We start from the raw sequence: 20,347 nt of genomic DNA, 5'->3' as shown, positions 1-20,347 counted from the left end.
GCCTGCCCAGTGACACCACATTAAACGGCCGCGGTATCCTAACCGTGCAAAGGTAGCGCAATCAATTGTCTCATAAATCGGGACCTGTATGAATGGCTAAACGAGGTCTTAACTGTCTCTTACAGATAATCAGCGAAATTGATCTTCCTGTGCAAAAGCAGGAATAAGCACATAAGACGAGAAGACCCTGTGGAACTTAAAAATCAATGGCCATCACGCACCAAACTTAAACCTACCAGGCACACTACCCCCTCACAACATTGGCTCATAATTTTTCGGTTGGGGCAACCTTGGAGTAAAACACACCCTCCAAAAATAAGACAACCCATCTTAACCAAGAACCACCCATCAACGTGCAAACAGCAACCAGACCCAACACAGTTGAACAATGGACCAAGCTACCCCAGGGATAACAGCGCAATCTCTCCCAAGAGCCCCCATCGACGGAGAGGTTTACGACCTCGATGTTGGATCAGGACATCCCAATGGTGCAGCCGCTATTAAAGGTTCGTTTGTTCAACGATTAACAGTCCTACGTGATCTGAGTTCAGACCGGAGCAATCCAGGTCGGTTTCTATCTATGATAAACCTTTCCCAGTACGAAAGGACCGGAAAGGTGGGGCCAATACTCCCCGGCACGCCCCCCTCCCCAAGCAATGACCTCAACTAAACTGCTCAAGGGACTACCCACCCCAAACCCCTAAAAAAGGGCCGCTAGTGTAGCAAAGCCTGGCAAATGCAAAAGGCTTAAACCCTTTAATTAGAGGTTCAAATCCTCTCCCTAGCTCCCCACAACTCAACCATGACCCAACCAACACCCCTAATGCACCTTACCATATTCTTAGCCTATGCTCTTCCAATCTTAATCGCCGTAGCCTTCCTAACACTAGTAGAACGAAAAGTCCTAAGCTACATGCAAGCCCGAAAAGGCCCAAACATTGTTGGCCCCTTTGGACTCCTACAACCAGTAGCAGATGGTGTAAAACTATTCACCAAAGAACCCATCCGACCATCAACCTCCTCCCCCCTACTCTTCACCCTAACCCCAATACTAGCCCTCCTTCTTGCAGTTTCAATTTGAACCCCTCTCCCCCTACCCTTCTCTCTTGCAGACTTGAACCTGGGCCTACTATTCCTCTTAGCCATGTCAAGCTTGGCAGTATATTCAATTTTATGATCGGGCTGAGCTTCAAACTCAAAATACGCCCTAATCGGCGCCCTCCGAGCAGTCGCACAGACCATCTCATATGAAGTAACACTAGCTATCATCCTCCTCTCCATAATCATACTAAGTGGAAACTATACCCTAAACACCCTTGCCACCACCCAAGAACCCCTATACCTAATCTTCTCCACCTGACCCCTCATAATAATATGATACATTTCCACCCTTGCTGAAACCAACCGCGCCCCATTCGATCTGACAGAGGGGGAATCCGAACTAGTCTCAGGCTTCAATGTAGAATACGCCGCAGGTCCATTCGCCTTATTCTTCCTAGCTGAGTACGCAAACATTATATTAATAAACACACTCACCGCCATTCTTTTCATCAACCCAAGCTCCCTAGGCCTCCCCCCAGAACTATTCCCAATAATCCTCGCCACAAAAACCCTCCTCCTCTCCTTTGGCTTTCTCTGAATTCGCGCCTCATACCCACGATTTCGTTACGACCAACTCATACACCTTCTCTGAAAAAACTTCCTACCGCTAACACTAGCTCTATGCCTATGACACACCAGCATACCAATCTGCTATGCAGGCCTCCCTCCCGCTTAAAACACGCCTGCATAAGGAAATGTGCCTGAACACCTAAGGGTCACTATGATAAAGTGAACATAGAGGTCTACCAATCCTCTCATTTCCTTGCAAAACCTTAGGAAGACAGGAATTGAACCTGCACAGAAGAGATCAAAACCCTCCATACTTCCCTTATATTACTTCCTAGTAGGGTCAGCTAAACATAAAGCTATCGGGCCCATACCCCGAAAATGATGGTTTAACCCCTTCCTCTACTAAATGAGCCCGCTCACAAAACTAATATTCTCCTTAAGTCTTCTACTGGGAACAACCATTACAATTTCAAGCAACCATTGAATACTAGCCTGAACTGGATTAGAAATCAACACCCTTGCCATTATCCCCTTCATTTCAAAATCACATCATCCTCGAGCTGTCGAAGCTGCAATCAAATACTTTCTCATCCAAGCAACCGCCTCCGCACTAATCCTTTTCTCGAGCACAATCAACGCACAGCTCACCGGACAATGAGACATTACCCAATTAACCCAACCAGTAGCCTCCCTCCTACTGACTATAGCAGTAGCAATAAAACTAGGACTAGTACCCTTCCATTTCTGATTCCCAGAGGTCATGCAAGGCTCACCCATAACCACCGCCCTACTCCTCTCCACATTAATAAAACTCCCCCCCATCACTATTTTATTCTTAACTGCCCCCTCACTAAACCCACTCCTGCTAACAACCATGGCCATCGCATCCGCAGCTGTCGGAGGGTGAATAGGACTCAACCAGACACAAATTCGAAAAATCCTAGCCTTCTCATCAATCGCCCACCTAGGCTGAATGACCATTATCCTCATATACAACCCCAAACTAACAATAATATCCTTCTACCTATACTCCCTGATAACTGCCTCCATTTTCTTAGCCCTCAACACAACCAACTCATTAAAACTATCCACAATAATAACCTCCTGAACAAAAATACCATCACTAAACGCATCCTTGACGCTAGCACTACTATCCCTAGCCGGCCTGCCCCCACTCCCTGGCTTTTTACCAAAATGACTCATCATTCAAGAATTAACTAAACAAGAGATATCAACCACGGCCATAATTATCTCAATACTCTCCCTATTAGGCCTATTTTTTTACCTACGCCTTGCATATTGCTCCACAATCACACTCCCACCAAACACCACAAATTTCATAAAGCAATGATACAATAACAAACCTACAAACACGCCAACTGCTGCCCTAATTTCCCTATCAATCCTTCTCCTCCCCCTTTCCCCCACAATCTTAACCATCACCTAAGAAACTTAGGATAACCGCCCACTTAAACCGAAGGCCTTCAAAGCCTTAAATAAGAGTTAAATCCTCTTAGTTTCTGCCCGCACCACTAAGGCCCGCAGGACACTAAACCTGCACCATCTAAATGCAACGCAGATACTCTAATTCAGCTAGGGCCTCCACGATAAGCCTAGACAGACGGGCCTCAATCCCATAAACTTCTAATTAACAGCTAGACGCTCAAACCAACGAGCTTCTGTCTACCAGACTCCGGCACACTCTCAGCGTACATCAATGAGTTTGCAACTCAACATGAACTTCACCACAGAGTCGATAAGAAGAGGAATTCAACCTCTGTAAAAAGGACTACAGCCTAACGCCTAAACACTCAGCCACCTGACCCGTGACCTTCATCAACCGATGACTAGTTTCAACAAACCACAATGACATCGGCACCCTATACCTACTCTTCGGAGCATGGGCAGGCATAGCCGAGTACCGCCCTCAGCCTCCTTATTCGAGCAGAACTTGGCCAACCAGGAACTCTCCTAGGAGACGACCAAATCTACAATGTCATCATCACCGCCCATGCCTTCGTAAGAATCTTCTTCACAGTTATAGCCATTATAATCGAAGGGTTTGGAAACTGACTAGTCCCCCTTATAATTGGAGCCCCAGACATAGCATTCCCCCGCATAAACAACATCAGTTTCTGAACTACTTCCTCCGTCCTTCCTACTGCTCCTAGCGTCCTCCACAGTAGAAGCTGGAGTCGGAACAGGATGAACCATATACCCGCCCCTAGCAGGCAACCTAGCCCATGCTGGCGCCTCAGTAGACCTAGCCATCTTCTCCCTACACCTCGCAGGTGTGTCTTCCATCTTAGGGGCCATCAACTTTAACACAACAGCCATTAACATAACCCCCCCTGCCTTATCGCAATATCCAACTCCCCTATTCGTATGATCCGTACTCCTAGTGCCCTCACTTCCAGTCCTGGCCGCCGGCATCACCATACTACTGACCGACCGAAACCTAAACACTTTTCATTGACCCCGCTGGAGGGGGAGACCCCATTCTCTACCAGCACCTGTTCTGATTCTTTGGCCACCAGGAAGTTTACATCTTAATCCTTCCCGGCTTTGGAATCATCTCACATGTTGTAACGTATTACGCAGGCAAAAAAGAACCATTCGGCTACATAGGAATAGTCTGAGCTATACTATCGATTGGATTCCTGGGCTTTGTCATATGAGCCCACCACATATTCACTGTCGGAATAGACGTAGACAGCCGATCATACTTCATCTCCGCCACTATAATCATCGCCATCCCAACCGGCATTCAGGTATTCAGCTGACTAGCCACACCACACGGAGGCACCATCAAATGAGATCCACCGATACTGTGAGCCTTGGGCTTCATCTTCCTCTTCACACTTGCCAATAAGGTGTCGGTGGAATTGGTGGTCAGCCTTGATTACTGCGTAATCCATCCCGTGGATCTAAAAAGAATTTTATATATATATAATATTGTACGCACATACATACATATATATATTATATAGGGCCAGGTAGGACAGGCCACCGCTTCTGTCTCGTGCCCTAAGTAACTGCCTACTGCCACTATTGGCACTGACTCACCAGCGGTCAGCTACAAGCACTTCTGCTCTTCAGCAGAGCACAAGCATTCCTCTGCTTTGAGAAGAGAGCATTGTGCTCATGAAACATTGAAAAGACTTACTTCTATGCCTCTCCAGCTATAACCAAGAGAATCCTTCCTTCTCCGCACCAAAAAAATTAATGCTGACTTTTCAAGGATGCTATGGATGAGGTTCATAACCAAGGGGTGTCATCCACCTGGCCACACAATTTGTCTCCTGCAAGTTCGATTAAGCATGCCAAGACATCCTATGGATGTGACAAACACCTCATCACCTCTGCTCTGTTGCCCCTTCTTCCCCCAGTTTCTTACTGGAACTAGTAACTCCAGCTCACCAGTTCCTTGAGCATGGCTTCAATCTGTTCCTGAGCCACATGCACATCTTCTGTAGGTCCTTCCAAAGTGATGTTATCCTGTGGCGAGCAGCCTCACAGTTTGCCCTCTTGCCTGTGATAACAATTGTCTCCGAGTTGCTGTTCTTTGCTGGGAGATCAATTTTGGTGTTGCTTTCTTTACGGATCTGCCACAAAGGGAAAAAAAAAAAAAATCATCTCAGAAGCGTCCCATGTCAGAAGAAAAAGCCTCGCAGGCTATATTGGACATCACCAATGGGCAGGAGAGAGCATCCAGTGGGATTTTGCTGCAGGCAGTGATCATCACGAGCACTTGAGTTAGGAGCAATATCTCACCTTCTTGATGTTGGCACCTCCTTTCCCTACGATGTTCTTGTGGAACTGTTTGCAGATGGGGACAGAAATAGAAAAGCTGTTTTCAACCTAAGGGAGAAAGGAAGGGAGAACTGAAGATTACACTGTCGTGGCAAGGGAGGCCCGACTTCAGGAACTCTGATAAACGAGCTTTTGAAAAGAGGCTTAGACCCAAGGAAGTTCTCTATACGAGGGACTTGTAAGACTAAACAAAGGCAAGGACGTTCCCCTATAGCCTTCCCATAACAGGTACTACCCCCTGCCTCCATTCAGCCAAAACAGCGTCGACAGCTCCCTCCTCTTGAGGTGTTTTAGCTCTACCCAAGCCAGTAGAGCTCTGCTTTGCCCCAGGGTTATCCAGGCACGGAGGAGGGAAGTGCAGGCAGAAGACCTCCTTACCAGGTCTGCCACCGTCTTTTGCATGTACTCGGTGCACTTCTCCACCTCGTTTTTGGGACCTCGGAGTTGGACGATGTCACTCTTGTCTGCAGGGTCTGGGAAGTTGATGATAACCTGCAGGAGCGGTCATTTAGAGTTAGCTCAAGCAAAAGCAAGAACCCTTGTGTCAGACACATGCAAAGGTTGGGGGGATCCTACACATGCCCTTTTCCCATTCAGAAACGGGGAACCGTGTTAGCGGCCTCTGGCTAAAAGAACTATCTTCTCAGACACTTGCGCTACAGAGCCACTAAAGTTACGACTTCTGTGACGACAGGCCTACTACCCATGTAGGAAAGAACCCCTCTGGATTCCTCCTCTCCTACAAAGCCTTACCTCTGGGAATTGCTCCCGGATTTCCCAGATCCGCTCAGCCTTCTGCCCAGTGATGGTCCGGTGGAATTTCTGCTCAACGATTAGGTCCGCAGCGTGTTCATTTTCCTGACGGGAACAGAGGGCACACTGAGTGTTCAGCCGGAGAGCCATCTACTTTGACTTAGCGGTTTGCTGCCCGACGGTTTACTTGCCAGCACTGTCCCTCTTTTCTCCAGACCAAATTCACTCTGCGTTGACAGAGAAGGGCTACCCGAGGGAACAGGGGAAGACATTTGTGAAGAGGAACTTGCACTTGTCATGAGATCCAAGTGCTCCGTGGGCAAGGGGCACACACTCGCACCAGAAGGTTACAAGGGAACACGAGAGCCCAAACCCTGCAGTCTCCCAAACATCACGTCCTACCCACTCACCATACGGGAAGCGAGTTCCAGCAGCTCGCTCTTGGCCTGTGGGACCCCCTGTGGGTCTCCTTCCATTCTGATCGGGTTGCTCTTCTCGTTGTCCGGGGGAATGCGCACAGACACCTTGTACAGATCCTTCATCCTGTTCACTTCGAGGCAAGGACTGTGGTGACGCCGTCTGCTAGGCAAAGACCTGGAAGCAAGGCACCTGGATTATCACTGCTCAGAGGCTGATGAAGAAGTAAAGCCGCCTCTGGGAAGGGCTCGGTGGGGTAGGGTTGAGCCAGGGGAAATTGCCTCTTCCCCCTGGAGTTCAGCGAGAGCAGACCTGTGCCACACGAGAGCCTGTCCAAGTAAATACCGTGGCATCTACAGAGCCCATTGTTCCCTTGTCAGAGCCAGGCGTGTTTCTTCCCCAAACAGTATCACATTTAGAGCAGAGGATAATCGTTCCTTTCTACCCCAAACTCTTGGCTGGGGACACGTTGCAGTGCTATCAAACTAGCAGACCGCAACAAGGCTTTAGCGTTGGCCATATTCTACTGCCGGTGCTGTAGCACCTTCCTCCAGAGGCCAGACCACACTGCTCCTCCTCCAGCTGACACCCTCTCCCACAAGCCACAGGGCTATTTAACCCCTTAGCGGGAACCAGCTACACCTGCACATCGCCCATGTCAATCAACCCACTGCCTCTGAGGCAAGGCCACAGCTGCGTGTTATCAATGCTAATCAACCCACCGCCTTCATTCCTCTACAGGGAGAAGCTCACCAAGCACATTTCCACCACCCACAACTGGCTGCTAAACTGTCATTCGCACAGAGCAACGTGTGGAAAAAAAAAAAAAAAAAATTCCTCCAGGACACATCAAAGTAATTCCACTACTGTTCAGGCTCCCAAGGTACTTTCACCCGTTCAAGCCATCGCAAGGCCTGACGGCCCATTTCTCTCCTTGTACCACCACCACTCCAGAAAAGCAGAGGAAATGTGATGGAGACAGCACACTGGGTGAGCTACAGAGCCCCTGATACCATCTACTAAACACGAAGAGTGTGAGCATGGGAAGGACTAGAAAGGCACTCCACTTACCGTTTAGCTGCTTTCTTGCCAATGAGGTGTCGGTGGAATTGGTGGTCAGCCTTGATTATTGCGTAATCCGTCCCGTGGATCTAAAAAGAATTATATCTTTTATATCTATCTATATATGTATGGATGTACATTATTTTATATTATAATATATAGGGCCAGGTAGGACAGGCCACCGCTTCTGTCTCGTGCCCTAAGTAACTGCCTACTGCCACTATTGGCACTGACTCGCCAGCGGTCAGCTACAAGCACTTCTGCTCTTCAGCAGAGCACAAGCATTCCTCTGCTTTGAGAAGAGAGCATTGTGCTCATGAAACATTGAAAAGACTCACTTCTATGCCTCTCCAGCTATAACCAAGAGAATCCTTCCTTCTCCGCACCAAAAAAATTAATGCTGACTTTTCAAGGATGCTATGGATGAGGTTCATAACCAAGGGGTGTCATCCACCTGGCCACACAATTTGTCTCCTGCAAGTACGATTAAGCATGCCAAGACATCCTATGGATGTGACAAACACCTCATCACCTCTGCTCTGTTGCCCCTTCTTCCCCGAGTTCCTGTTCTCCTTCATAATACCTAGTTGTTCTCTCATTATGAATCCTCCCTTCCCCTTATCAGTGTCAATGGAATCATCGTTCCATGGACAATGAGTCGTCCCTTTCCCCCGCTTGGTCCGAGAGTATTACCTCTGTTCAGTGGCTTGATCCAGGGTGATAGTGCTCGTTCTAGGCGCTGTAAAAAGCGAAATCTATATCCTATGTCCTGATTTTGGGTATCTAACATTAATGCAAAACAGTAATCCTCACACAGTTTTTATTTCATTCTGTAGCGTCGGTGTCGGTATCAGCTGCCTGCGGTAAAGGTTCACGGAAAGGTCTTACATTCTTCGCTGGGATCCATCTAGGTCCTTTTTCTGTAGAGACACAAGCATAACCTTTTCCCCGTGTAACAAGAGGATATGGTCCCATAATTTTACCTGTTTCTGCATCTCGGACCGATACCGGGCCTTTAACCCGTGCCTCGACGGAGGTAGCTGCAGTGAAACGTCGACCTATCGGTGGGTCGTTATCTATTAAAGAACAATTCAAAAAATTAAAAACATACAACGCTTTCTGTAACCGTTCCTCGGGAATAGCCATGCCCATTCCCCCTTTTTGTTGTTGTCATAAACGTTTCAGAGACCGATGAGACCCTTCAATGAGAGATCGACCGGTGGGGGAATGAGCAATGCCGGTAATATGAGTTCTACCCCATAGGGCAAAAGAGGTTTTTACAGTTGTTGAAACGTAAAGATAAAGACCGATAACGGTCCAGCTTAAGGGAATACCTAAGCAGCAAAAGCACGCATTAAATGTCTACGAACAGCTCGTGCCTTTTCTCCTGTGTGACACGAGGCAACCAAGGCACCTGAAAATGTATCAATGGAAGAGTGGATATATTTAAGGCTACCAAATTCAGAATCATGCGTGACATCTGTTTGCCATAACGGTAGGCTTTGTAATCCTCTAGGATTAACTCCTGCAGCAACTGATGGGAAAGAATGTTTTTGACAATCGGGACAGACAGCAATAATACTTGATGCTTGTTGAGCAGCAAGGCCAAACTGTCGCTTAAGAGCTCCAGCGTTTCGATGGAAAAAAAGAGTGCCTTCGCTTAGCTTGTGCAATACGGTCTGGCAGTACTTGAACTGGTCACGGCAATAGGTCAGCTCGTCGATTGCCTTCTGCAAGAAAACCAGGTAGCGAGGTATGAGACCTAATATGCATAACAAAATAAGGCGCAGATCGAGAGTCCAAAAGGAAAATAAGTTCCTGTAACAGGGTAAAGGGTTGTGAATGCGAAACACTCCGCAGCACAGAAGCTTCAGCTCGTGGAACAATACCTGCAACATAAGCAGAATCAGTAACAAGGTGGAGTGGTACATTCCATTCTCGGAAAACACGAACAACTGCATTCAGTTCTCCTGTTTGAGGTGAACCGGAGACCGTCTCTATGTCCGAATCCCATTGCCTCCGTTGATCATCCCACCACAGAAGAACAGATTTATGCGATTGGCCCGATCCATCTGTAAACACAGTAAGCGCCGGTAAGGGTTGTTCGCTTCTTCTGGGTTTTAACATCAGACGAAAATCAACGTTAAACAGTTTGTGTGAAGGTGGATGGGAAGTTATTCGACCTGTATGTTCTCGCCCGGCACCTCCCCGGGACCTACAGCTTGACAAACTATTGCTGTACAATTCAACCACGAGAACCTCTAACACCTTTACCGCTCAAACCTAGCCTTCTCCTTAACATCTTATATATCCCATAAACACCACCTACCCAAAACCTCAGCACTAAAATCATATTAACCCAAACCCCCCATACACACACGCCCCTAAGACTATAGGCGCCCAAACAGCCAACGAAGCCAACGAAACCAACGAAACCACGTCCCCGTAGCTTACAATCCAAAGCGTGGCACTGAAGATGCCAAGATGGCGTCCAATATGAAAGCCGAGGACAAAAGACTTAGCCCTAACCTTACGGTTGGCTCCTGCTAGACCTAGACGTGCAAGTATCTGCGGCCCAGTGTAAATGCCCTAGGCCTCCTGCTAAGACCGAAGGAGCAGGCATCAGGCACACGCTACCAACTGCAGCCCAAGACGCCTTGCTCAGCCACACCCCCACGGGCACTCAGCAGTAATTAACAGTAAGCAAGAAGCGCAAGCTTGACTTAGTCACGGCAACCTTCAGGGTTGGTAAATCTCGTGCCAGCCGCCGCGGTCACACCAGAAACCCAAGCCAACAGTCACACGGCGTAGAGAGCGGACCAGAGCCTGTCAGAATAACTAGGAAACCGAAACACAGCTAAGCTGTCGTAAGCCCGAGATACCCCTAAGGCCAACCTAAAGATGATCCTAGTAAACCTGACTGCGGCCAATGAAGAGACGGGACGCAGCTTGATGCAAGCAAATGTCAATGCGTTGTGCAGAAGCACGAGGTTTTATACGCTTGCAGAAGCTGCGCGTTTTAAACCAATTGCTTCTTGAGGCTAAGCCTTGCATACTAGGCAATCCCTGATTGGTGGTTAACTACCGGCACTTAACAGCAAGGTGTTACCTTTCCTTGGCGCCATCCGTCTCCCACTCCCCTGTGCTCTGTAACCATGCCCCATCATGTTGTTAATTGTTGTCTAGACAAGCTCGAGCACACTCCCCTCAGCTGACCGATTGCCACGCGTGGTCCTAGTTTCCAGCCCGCTCCTGCACCTCCCCCCCTTCCTGTTGCACAAAAGAACCTTTGAAAGCGAACGAGGAAAAACAAGGCCTAAGCAACAGAACAAATAAAAAACCAACTAAGACATATTATCACTGTCAAAATAACCCACTGCCTTTGTTCCGTACAATTCTACAATTTCCCCTTTTTGTTTTTGAACAGCTAGTACCAGGTTTGCCATGTTCCGCAGGGCCCTTGCAAACATGACAGCAACCAAGGTAATAGCAAACAAACAACACTGCCAATCGAGTGAATGGATGCCAGAAAAGGCTGAAATTTTCTCAGATTTTGATAACATGTTGCTGCACTGGGGCGCCTAAAATCCACGCAGCACATACCATCAAAATCCTCACAGCCACGTCCTTGAACCAACAACAAAAAGCAGCGGCAATTTTGACTCACATGCTTAACTGCCTACCAAACAAGGTGATTGAACTCTTTAATGCTTTCCCTGCTGTTACTCTGCATAAGAGAAGAAGCGCTGCGACACGTTCCCATCCTAGCCTCCTACTACATTAGCATCTACAGAAAGACAATGCTCGACATGCAAAGTGTAAACAACATCACCTTCTTTTGGATTAACGTTATACGTAGGCGGAAGGGCACACCAAACAAGAACCGTTTCCGTCAAAAAGTTCGAAACATAGCATGCCTTCTCTGAACATACCTCTGGGGTCATCCCCTTCATTCCCTCCTTTTGATGCAAAGAGAGACACTTTACCCTAACAGAGAAGCCCCTGTTTACATCTCTGAGCCAGGACACAAGCCACAGCTGTGCGCGCCACCAGGCTCAGGGCAGAAACCACTCCTGTAGTTACCTAACTATATATCTCGACAAGCGTGCAGACACCTATTAAACACTAAATAACCATGTTTATCGTTCCTGTTCTCCTTCGTAATACCTAGTTGTTCTCTCATTATGAATCCTCCCTTCCCCTTATCAGTGTCAATGGAATCATCGTTCCATGGACAATGAGTCGTCCCGTTCCCCCGCTTGGTCCGAGAGTATTACCTCTGTTCAGTGGCTTGATCCAGGGTGATAGTGCTCGTTCTAGGCGCTGTAAAAAGCGAAATCTATATCCTATGTCCTGATTTTGGGTATCTAACATTAATGCAAAACAGTAATCCTCACACAGTTTTTATTTCATTCTGTAGCGTCGGTGTCGCTATCGGCTGCCTGCGGTAAAGGTTCACGGAAAGGTCTTACATTCTTCGCTGGGATCCATCGAGGTCCTTTTTCTGTAGAGACACAAGCATAACCTTTTCCCCGTGTAACAAGAGGATATGGTCCCATAATTTTACCTGTTTCTGCATCTCGGACCGATACCGGGCCTTTAACCCGTGCCTCGACGGAGGTAGCTGCAGTGAAACGTCGACCTATCGGTGGGTCGTTATCTATTCAAGAACAATTCAAAAAATTAAAAACATACAACGCTTTCTGTAACCGTTCCTCGGGAATAGCCATGCCCATTCCCCCTTTTTGTTGTTGTCATAAACGTTTCAGAGACCGATGAGACCCTTCAATGAGAGATCGACCGGTGGGGGAATGAGCAATGCCGGTAATATGAGTTCTACCCCATAGGGCAAAAGAGGTTTTTACAGTTGTTGAAACGTAAAGATAAAGACCGATAACGGTCCAGCTTAAGGGGATACCTAAAGCAGCAAAAGCACGCATTAAATGTCTACGAACAGCTCGTGCCTTTTCTCCTGTGTGACACGAGGCAACCAAGGCACCTGAAAATGTATCAATGGAAGAGTGGATATATTTAAGGCTACCAAATTCAGAATCATGCGTGACATCTGTTTGCCATAACGGTAGGCTTTGTAATCCTCTAGGATTAACTCCTGCAGCAACTGATGGGAAAGAATGTTTTTGACAATCGGGACAGACAGCAATAATACTTGATGCTTGTTGAGCAGCAAGGCCAAACTGTCGCTTAAGAGCTCCAGCGTTTCGATGGAAAAAAAGAGTGCCTTCGCTTAGCTTGTGCAATACGGTCTGGCAGTACTTGAACTGGTCACGGCAATAGGTCAGCTCGTCGATTGCCTTCTGCAAGAAAACCAGGTAGCGAGGTATGAGACCTAATATGCATAACAAAATAAGGCGCAGATCGAGAGTCCAAAAGGAAAATAAGTTCCTGTAACAGGGTAAAGGGTTGTGAATGCGAAACACTCCGCAGCACAGAAGCTTCAGCTCGTGGAACAATACCTGCAACATAAGCAGAATCAGTAACAAGGTGGAGTGGTACATTCCATTCTCGGAAAACACGAACAACTGCATTCAGTTCTCCTGTTTGAGGTGAACCGGAGACCGTCTCTATGTCCGAATCCCATTGTCTCCGTTGAAAACCTTAGGAAGACAGGAATTGAACCTGCACAGAAGAGATCAAAGCGCTCCATACTCCCCTTATATTACTTCCCAGTAGGGTCAGCTAAACAAAAGCTATCGGGCCCATACCCCGAAAATGATGGTTTAACCTCTTCCTCTACTAAATGAGCCCCGTCACAAAACTAACGTTCTCCTTAAGCCTTCTACTAGGAACAACCATCACAATTTCAAGCAACCACTGACTGCTAGCCTGGCCTGGACTAGAAATCAACACCCTTGCCATTATCCCCTTCCTTTCAAAATCACACCAGCCTCGAGCTATGGAAGCTGCAATCAAATACTTTCTCGTCCAAGCAACCGCCTCCGCATTAATCCTCTTCTCAAGCACAATCAACGCACAGTTCACCGGACAATGAGACATTCCGCGACTAAGCCACCCAACAGCCTCCCTACTACTAACTACAGCAGTCGCAATAAAACTAGGCCTAGTACCCTTTCACTCCTGATGTCCAGAGGTCATACAAGGCTCACCTATAACCACTGCCCTACTCGTCTCTACATGAATAAAACTCCCCCCACTCACTCTTCTTTTCTTAACTGCCCCCTCACTGAACCCACTCCTACTGACAACCGTGGCCATTGCATCCGCAGCCATCGGAGGGCGAACAGGACTTAACCAAACACAAATCCGAAAAGTCCTAGCTTTCTCATCCATCGCCCACCTAGGCTGAATAACCATCATCCTCATATACAACCCCAAGCTAACATTAATAACCTTCTACCCATACTCCTTAAGAACCGCCTCCATTTTCTTAGCCCTCAACACAACCAACTCCTCAAAACTATCCACAATAATAACCTCCTGAACAAAAATACCATCACTAAACGCATCCTTGACGCTAGCACTACTATCCCTAGCCGGCCTGCCCCCACTCCCTGGCTTTTTACCAAAATGACTCATTATCCAGGAACTAACTAAGCAAGAGATATCAACCGCAGCCATAATTATTTCAATACTCTCCCTACTAGGTTTATTTTTCTACCTACGCCTTGCATATTGCTCCACACTCCCACCAAACACTACAAGCTTCATAAAACAATGATACAATAACAAATCCACAGGCACACCAATTGCTACCTTAATTTCTCTGTCAGTCCTCCTTCTCCCCCCTTCTCCCGCAATCCTGACCGTTACCTAAGAAACTTAGGATCCCCTGCCTACCAAACCGAAGGCCTTCAAAGCCTTAACTAAGAGTTAAATCCTCTTAGTTTCTGCCCACACCACTAAGGCCCGCAGGACACTAAACCTGCACCATCTAAATGCAACCACAAATACCCAAATAGCCAATAAGGCAAACAAACAAAAACTATTAAACAAAATAAACAAAATAAACGAAATAGATGAGATAAACAAAATAAACGAAATAGATGAGATAAACAAAATAAACGAAATAGATGAGATAAACAAAATAAACGAAATAGATGAGATAAACAAAATAAACGAAATAGATGAGATAAACAAAATAAACGAAATAGATGAGATAAACAAAATAAACGAAATAGATGAGATAAACAAAATAAACGAAATAGATGAGATAAACGTCCCCGTAGCTTACAGTCCAAAGCATGGCACTGAAGATGCCAAGATGGTGTGCAATATAAAACCCAGGGACAAAAGACTTAGTTCTAGCCTTACAGTTGGCCCCTGCTAGACATATACATGCAAGTATCTGCGGTCCAGTGTAGATGCCCTAAACCTCTTGCCAAGACTAAAGGAGCAGGCATCAGGCACACACCATCAACTGTAGCCCAAGACGCCTTGCTCAGCCACACCCCCACGGGCACTCAGCAGTAATTAACATTAAGCAATAAGCGCAAGCTTGACTTAGTCATAGCAGCCTTAGGGTTGGTAAATCTTGTGCCAGCCACCGCGGTCATACAAGAAACCCGAGCCAACAGTCACACGGCGTAAAGAGTGGACTAGAACCTGTCATAATAACTAGGAATAACCAAAACATAACTGAGCTGTCATAAGCCCAAGATATCCCTAAGGCCAACTTAAAAATGATCCTAGTATATCCGACGGACCAAACCCCACGAAAGCTAGGGTCCAAACTGGGATTAGATACCCCACTATGCCTAGCCCTAAATCCTGATGTTCATTGTACCATAGCACATCCGCCCGAGAATTACGAGCACAAACGCTTGAAACTCTAAGGACTTGGCGGTGCCCCAAACCCACCTAGAGGAGCCTGTTCTGTAAACGACACCCCACGCTACACCCTACCACTTCTCGCCAGAATACAGCCTACATACCGCCGTCGCCAGCTCACCCTAATTGAAGGGCGCACAGTGAGCACAATAACCACCCCGTTAGCACGACAGGTCAAGGTATAGCCTACGAAGTGGAAGTAATGGGCTACATTTTCTAATATAGAACACTCCAACGGAAGGAGACATGAAATTGTTTCCAGAAGGCGGATTTAGCAGTAAAGCAGGATAACATAAGCCTACTTTAAGTTGGCCCTGAGGCACGTACATACCGCCCGTCACCCTCCTCACAAGCTACCAACCCCAGATAACTAACCCACCACTATAGCCAAAGATGAGGTAAGTCGTAACAAGGTAAGTGTACCGGAAGGTGTACTTAGCATATCAGGGTGTAGCTACAAGACTAAAGCACTCAGCTTACACCTGAGAGATATCTGCCACCAACCAGATCACCCTGAGCCTCCTCTAGCCCAGCCACAACACCCGAAGACTAATCAAAAATTCACCCTTCCCCATCACTAAGCCAAAACATTCTCCTGCCTTAGTATAGGCGATAGAAAAGGCCCACTGGCGCAATAGAGCTCCGTACCGCAAGGGATAGATGAAATAAAAATGAAACCTCAAGCAATAAACAGCAAAGATATACCCTTTTACCTCCTGCATCATGGTTTAGCAAGAACAACCAAGCAAAGCGAACTTAAGCTTGCCACCCCGAAACCCATGCGAGCTACTTACAAGCAGCTACCCCCGAGCGAACCCGTCTCTGTTGCAAAAGAGTGGGACGACTTGTCAGTAGAGGTGAAAAGCCAACCGAGCTGGGTGATAGCTGGTTACCTGCAAAACGAATCTAAGTTCACCCTTAGTCTCTCCCTCAAGGACCCCAATCAACCCAAATTGAAATGAGCTAAGAGCTATTTAAAGGGGGTACAGCTCCTTTAATAAAGAATACAGCCTTCATTAGCGGATAACTTATAAAGCTTTAAAAATTGTAGGCCCTCAAGCAGCCACCAACAAAGAGTGCGTCAAAGCTCCATGTAAAAAAATACAAAAGCAGCACGACTCCCTTCAAAACTAGCAGGTCAATCTATAAGCAATAGAAGAGCTAATGCTAAAATGAGTAACTAGGTAATCTACTACCTCTCGAGCGCAAACTTAGTAACAAGTACCATTAACAGAAAAATTAATGTTCCCAACCACAACAAGACCAAACATTCCAATACACTGTTAACCCAACCCAGGTGCGCCCACTAGAAAGATTAAAATCTGTAAAAGGAATTCAGCAAACACAAGGCCCGACTGTTTACCAAAAACATAGCCTCCAGCTTAACAAGTATTGGAGGTGATGCCTGCCCAGTGACACCACATTAAACGGCCGCGGTATCCTAACCGTGCAAAGGTAGCGCAATCAATTGTCTCATAAATCGGGACCTGTATGAATGGCTAAACGAGGTCTTAACTGTCTCTTACAGATAATCAGCGAAATTGATCTTCCTGTGCAAAAGCAGGAATAAGCACATAAGACGAGAAGACCCTGTGGAACTTAAAAATCAATGGCCATCACGCACCAAACTTAAACCTACCAGGCACACTACCCCCTCACAACATTGGCTCATAATTTTTCGGTTGGGGCAACCTTGGAGTAAAACACACCCTCCAAAAATAAGACAACCCATCTTAACCAAGAACCACCCATCAACGTGCAAACAGCAACCAGACCCAACACAGTTGAACAATGGACCAAGCTACCCCAGGGATAACAGCGCAATCTCTCCCAAGAGCCCCCATCGACGGAGAGGTTTACGACCTCGATGTTGGATCAGGACATCCCAATGGTGCAGCCGCTATTAAAGGTTCGTTTGTTCAACGATTAACAGTCCTACGTGATCTGAGTTCAGACCGGAGCAATCCAGGTCGGTTTCTATCTATGATAAACCTTTCCCAGTACGAAAGGACCGGAAAGGTGGGGCCAATACTCCCCGGCACGCCCCCCTCCCCAAGCAATGACCTCAACTAAACTGCTCAAGGGACTACCCACCCCAAACCCCTAAAAAAGGGCCGCTAGTGTAGCAAAGCCTGGCAAATGCAAAAGGCTTAAACCCTTTAATTAGAGGTTCAAATCCTCTCCCTAGCTCCCCACAACTCAACCATGACCCAACCAACACCCCTAATGCACCTTACCATATTCTTAGCCTATGCTCTTCCAATCTTAATCGCCGTAGCCTTCCTAACACTAGTAGAACGAAAAGTCCTAAGCTACATGCAAGCCCGAAAAGGCCCAAACATTGTTGGCCCCTTTGGACTCCTACAACCAGTAGCAGATGGTGTAAAACTATTCACCAAAGAACCCATCCGACCATCAACCTCCTCCCCCCTACTCTTCACCCTAACCCCAATACTAGCCCTCCTTCTTGCAGTTTCAATTTGAACCCCTCTCCCCCTACCCTTCTCTCTTGCAGACTTGAACCTGGGCCTACTATTCCTCTTAGCCATGTCAAGCTTGGCAGTATATTCAATTTTATGATCGGGCTGAGCTTCAAACTCAAAATACGCCCTAATCGGCGCCCTCCGAGCAGTCGCACAGACCATCTCATATGAAGTAACACTAGCTATCATCCTCCTCTCCATAATCATACTAAGTGGAAACTATACCCTAAACACCCTTGCCACCACCCAAGAACCCCTATACCTAATCTTCTCCACCTGACCCCTCATAATAATATGATACATTTCCACCCTTGCTGAAACCAACCGCGCCCCATTCGATCTGACAGAGGGGGAATCCGAACTAGTCTCAGGCTTCAATGTAGAATACGCCGCAGGTCCATTCGCCTTATTCTTCCTAGCTGAGTACGCAAACATTATATTAATAAACACACTCACCGCCATTCTTTTCATCAACCCAAGCTCCCTAGGCCTCCCCCCAGAACTATTCCCAATAATCCTCGCCACAAAAACCCTCCTCCTCTCCTTTGGCTTTCTCTGAATTCGCGCCTCATACCCACGATTTCGTTACGACCAACTCATACACCTTCTCTGAAAAAACTTCCTACCGCTAACACTAGCTCTATGCCTATGACACACCAGCATACCAATCTGCTATGCAGGCCTCCCTCCCGCTTAAAACACGCCTGCATAAGGAAATGTGCCTGAACACCTAAGGGTCACTATGATAAAGTGAACATAGAGGTCTACCAATCCTCTCATTTCCTTGCAAAACCTTAGGAAGACAGGAATTGAACCTGCACAGAAGAGATCAAAACCCTCCATACTTCCCTTATATTACTTCCTAGTAGGGTCAGCTAAACATAAAGCTATCGGGCCCATACCCCGAAAATGATGGTTTAACCCCTTCCTCTACTAAATGAGCCCGCTCACAAAACTAATATTCTCCTTAAGTCTTCTACTGGGAACAACCATTACAATTTCAAGCAACCATTGAATACTAGCCTGAACTGGATTAGAAATCAACACCCTTGCCATTATCCCCTTCATTTCAAAATCACATCATCCTCGAGCTGTCGAAGCTGCAATCAAATACTTTCTCATCCAAGCAACCGCCTCCGCACTAATCCTTTTCTCGAGCACAATCAACGCACAGCTCACCGGACAATGAGACATTACCCAATTAACCCAACCAGTAGCCTCCCTCCTACTGACTATAGCAGTAGCAATAAAACTAGGACTAGTACCCTTCCATTTCTGATTCCCAGAGGTCATGCAAGGCTCACCCATAACCACCGCCCTACTCCTCTCCACATTAATAAAACTCCCCCCCATCACTATTTTATTCTTAACTGCCCCCTCACTAAACCCACTCCTGCTAACAACCATGGCCATCGCATCCGCAGCTGTCGGAGGGTGAATAGGACTCAACCAGACACAAATTCGAAAAATCCTAGCCTTCTCATCAATCGCCCACCTAGGCTGAATGACCATTATCCTCATATACAACCCCAAACTAACAATAATATCCTTCTACCTATACTCCCTGATAACTGCCTCCATTTTCTTAGCCCTCAACACAACCAACTCATTAAAACTATCCACAATAATAACCTCCTGAACAAAAATACCATCACTAAACGCATCCTTGACGCTAGCACTACTATCCCTAGCCGGCCTGCCCCCACTCCCTGGCTTTTTACCAAAATGACTCATCATTCAAGAATTAACTAAACAAGAGATATCAACCACGGCCATAATTATCTCAATACTCTCCCTATTAGGCCTATTTTTTTACCTACGCCTTGCATATTGCTCCACAATCACACTCCCACCAAACACCACAAATTTCATAAAGCAATGATACAATAACAAACCTACAAACACGCCAACTGCTGCCCTAATTTCCCTATCAATCCTTCTCCTCCCCCTTTCCCCCACAATCTTAACCATCACCTAAGAAACTTAGGATAACCGCCCACTTAAACCGAAGGCCTTCAAAGCCTTAAATAAGAGTTAAATCCTCTTAGTTTCTGCCCGCACCACTAAGGCCCGCAGGACACTAAACCTGCACCATCTAAATGCAACGCAGATACTCTAATTCAGCTAGGGCCTCCACGATAAGCCTAGACAGACGGGCCTCAATCCCATAAACTTCTAATTAACAGCTAGACGCTCAAACCAACGAGCTTCTGTCTACCAGACTCCGGCACACTCTCAGCGTACATCAATGAGTTTGCAACTCAACATGAACTTCACCACAGAGTCGATAAGAAGAGGAATTCAACCTCTGTAAAAAGGACTACAGCCTAACGCCTAAACACTCAGCCACCTGACCCGTGACCTTCATCAACCGATGACTAGTTTCAACAAACCACAATGAC

The 20,347-nt window shown here is 46.8% G+C and overlaps 3 pseudogenes; all 3 read left to right on the top strand.

The window, feature by feature from the left end:
- The first annotated feature begins 765 nt into the window (after window positions 1-765).
- LOC130143551 (NADH-ubiquinone oxidoreductase chain 2-like) lies at window positions 766-3,214 on the top strand (annotated as a pseudogene).
- A 10,185-nt stretch (window positions 3,215-13,399) lies between these two features.
- Window positions 13,400-14,449, top strand: LOC130143547 (NADH-ubiquinone oxidoreductase chain 2-like; annotated as a pseudogene).
- Window positions 14,450-17,626: 3,177 nt separating this feature from the next.
- Window positions 17,627-20,079, top strand: LOC130143550 (NADH-ubiquinone oxidoreductase chain 2-like; annotated as a pseudogene).
- The last annotated feature ends 268 nt before the right edge of the window (window positions 20,080-20,347 follow it).

Source organism: Falco biarmicus, unplaced genomic scaffold (genome assembly GCF_023638135.1).
Source record: "Falco biarmicus isolate bFalBia1 unplaced genomic scaffold, bFalBia1.pri scaffold_57, whole genome shotgun sequence".
In the NCBI taxonomy this organism is placed as follows: Eukaryota; Metazoa; Chordata; class Aves; order Falconiformes; family Falconidae; genus Falco; species Falco biarmicus.
Note: the sequence above shows the minus strand (reverse complement) of the source record. Positions and strands in the feature narration are given on the sequence as shown.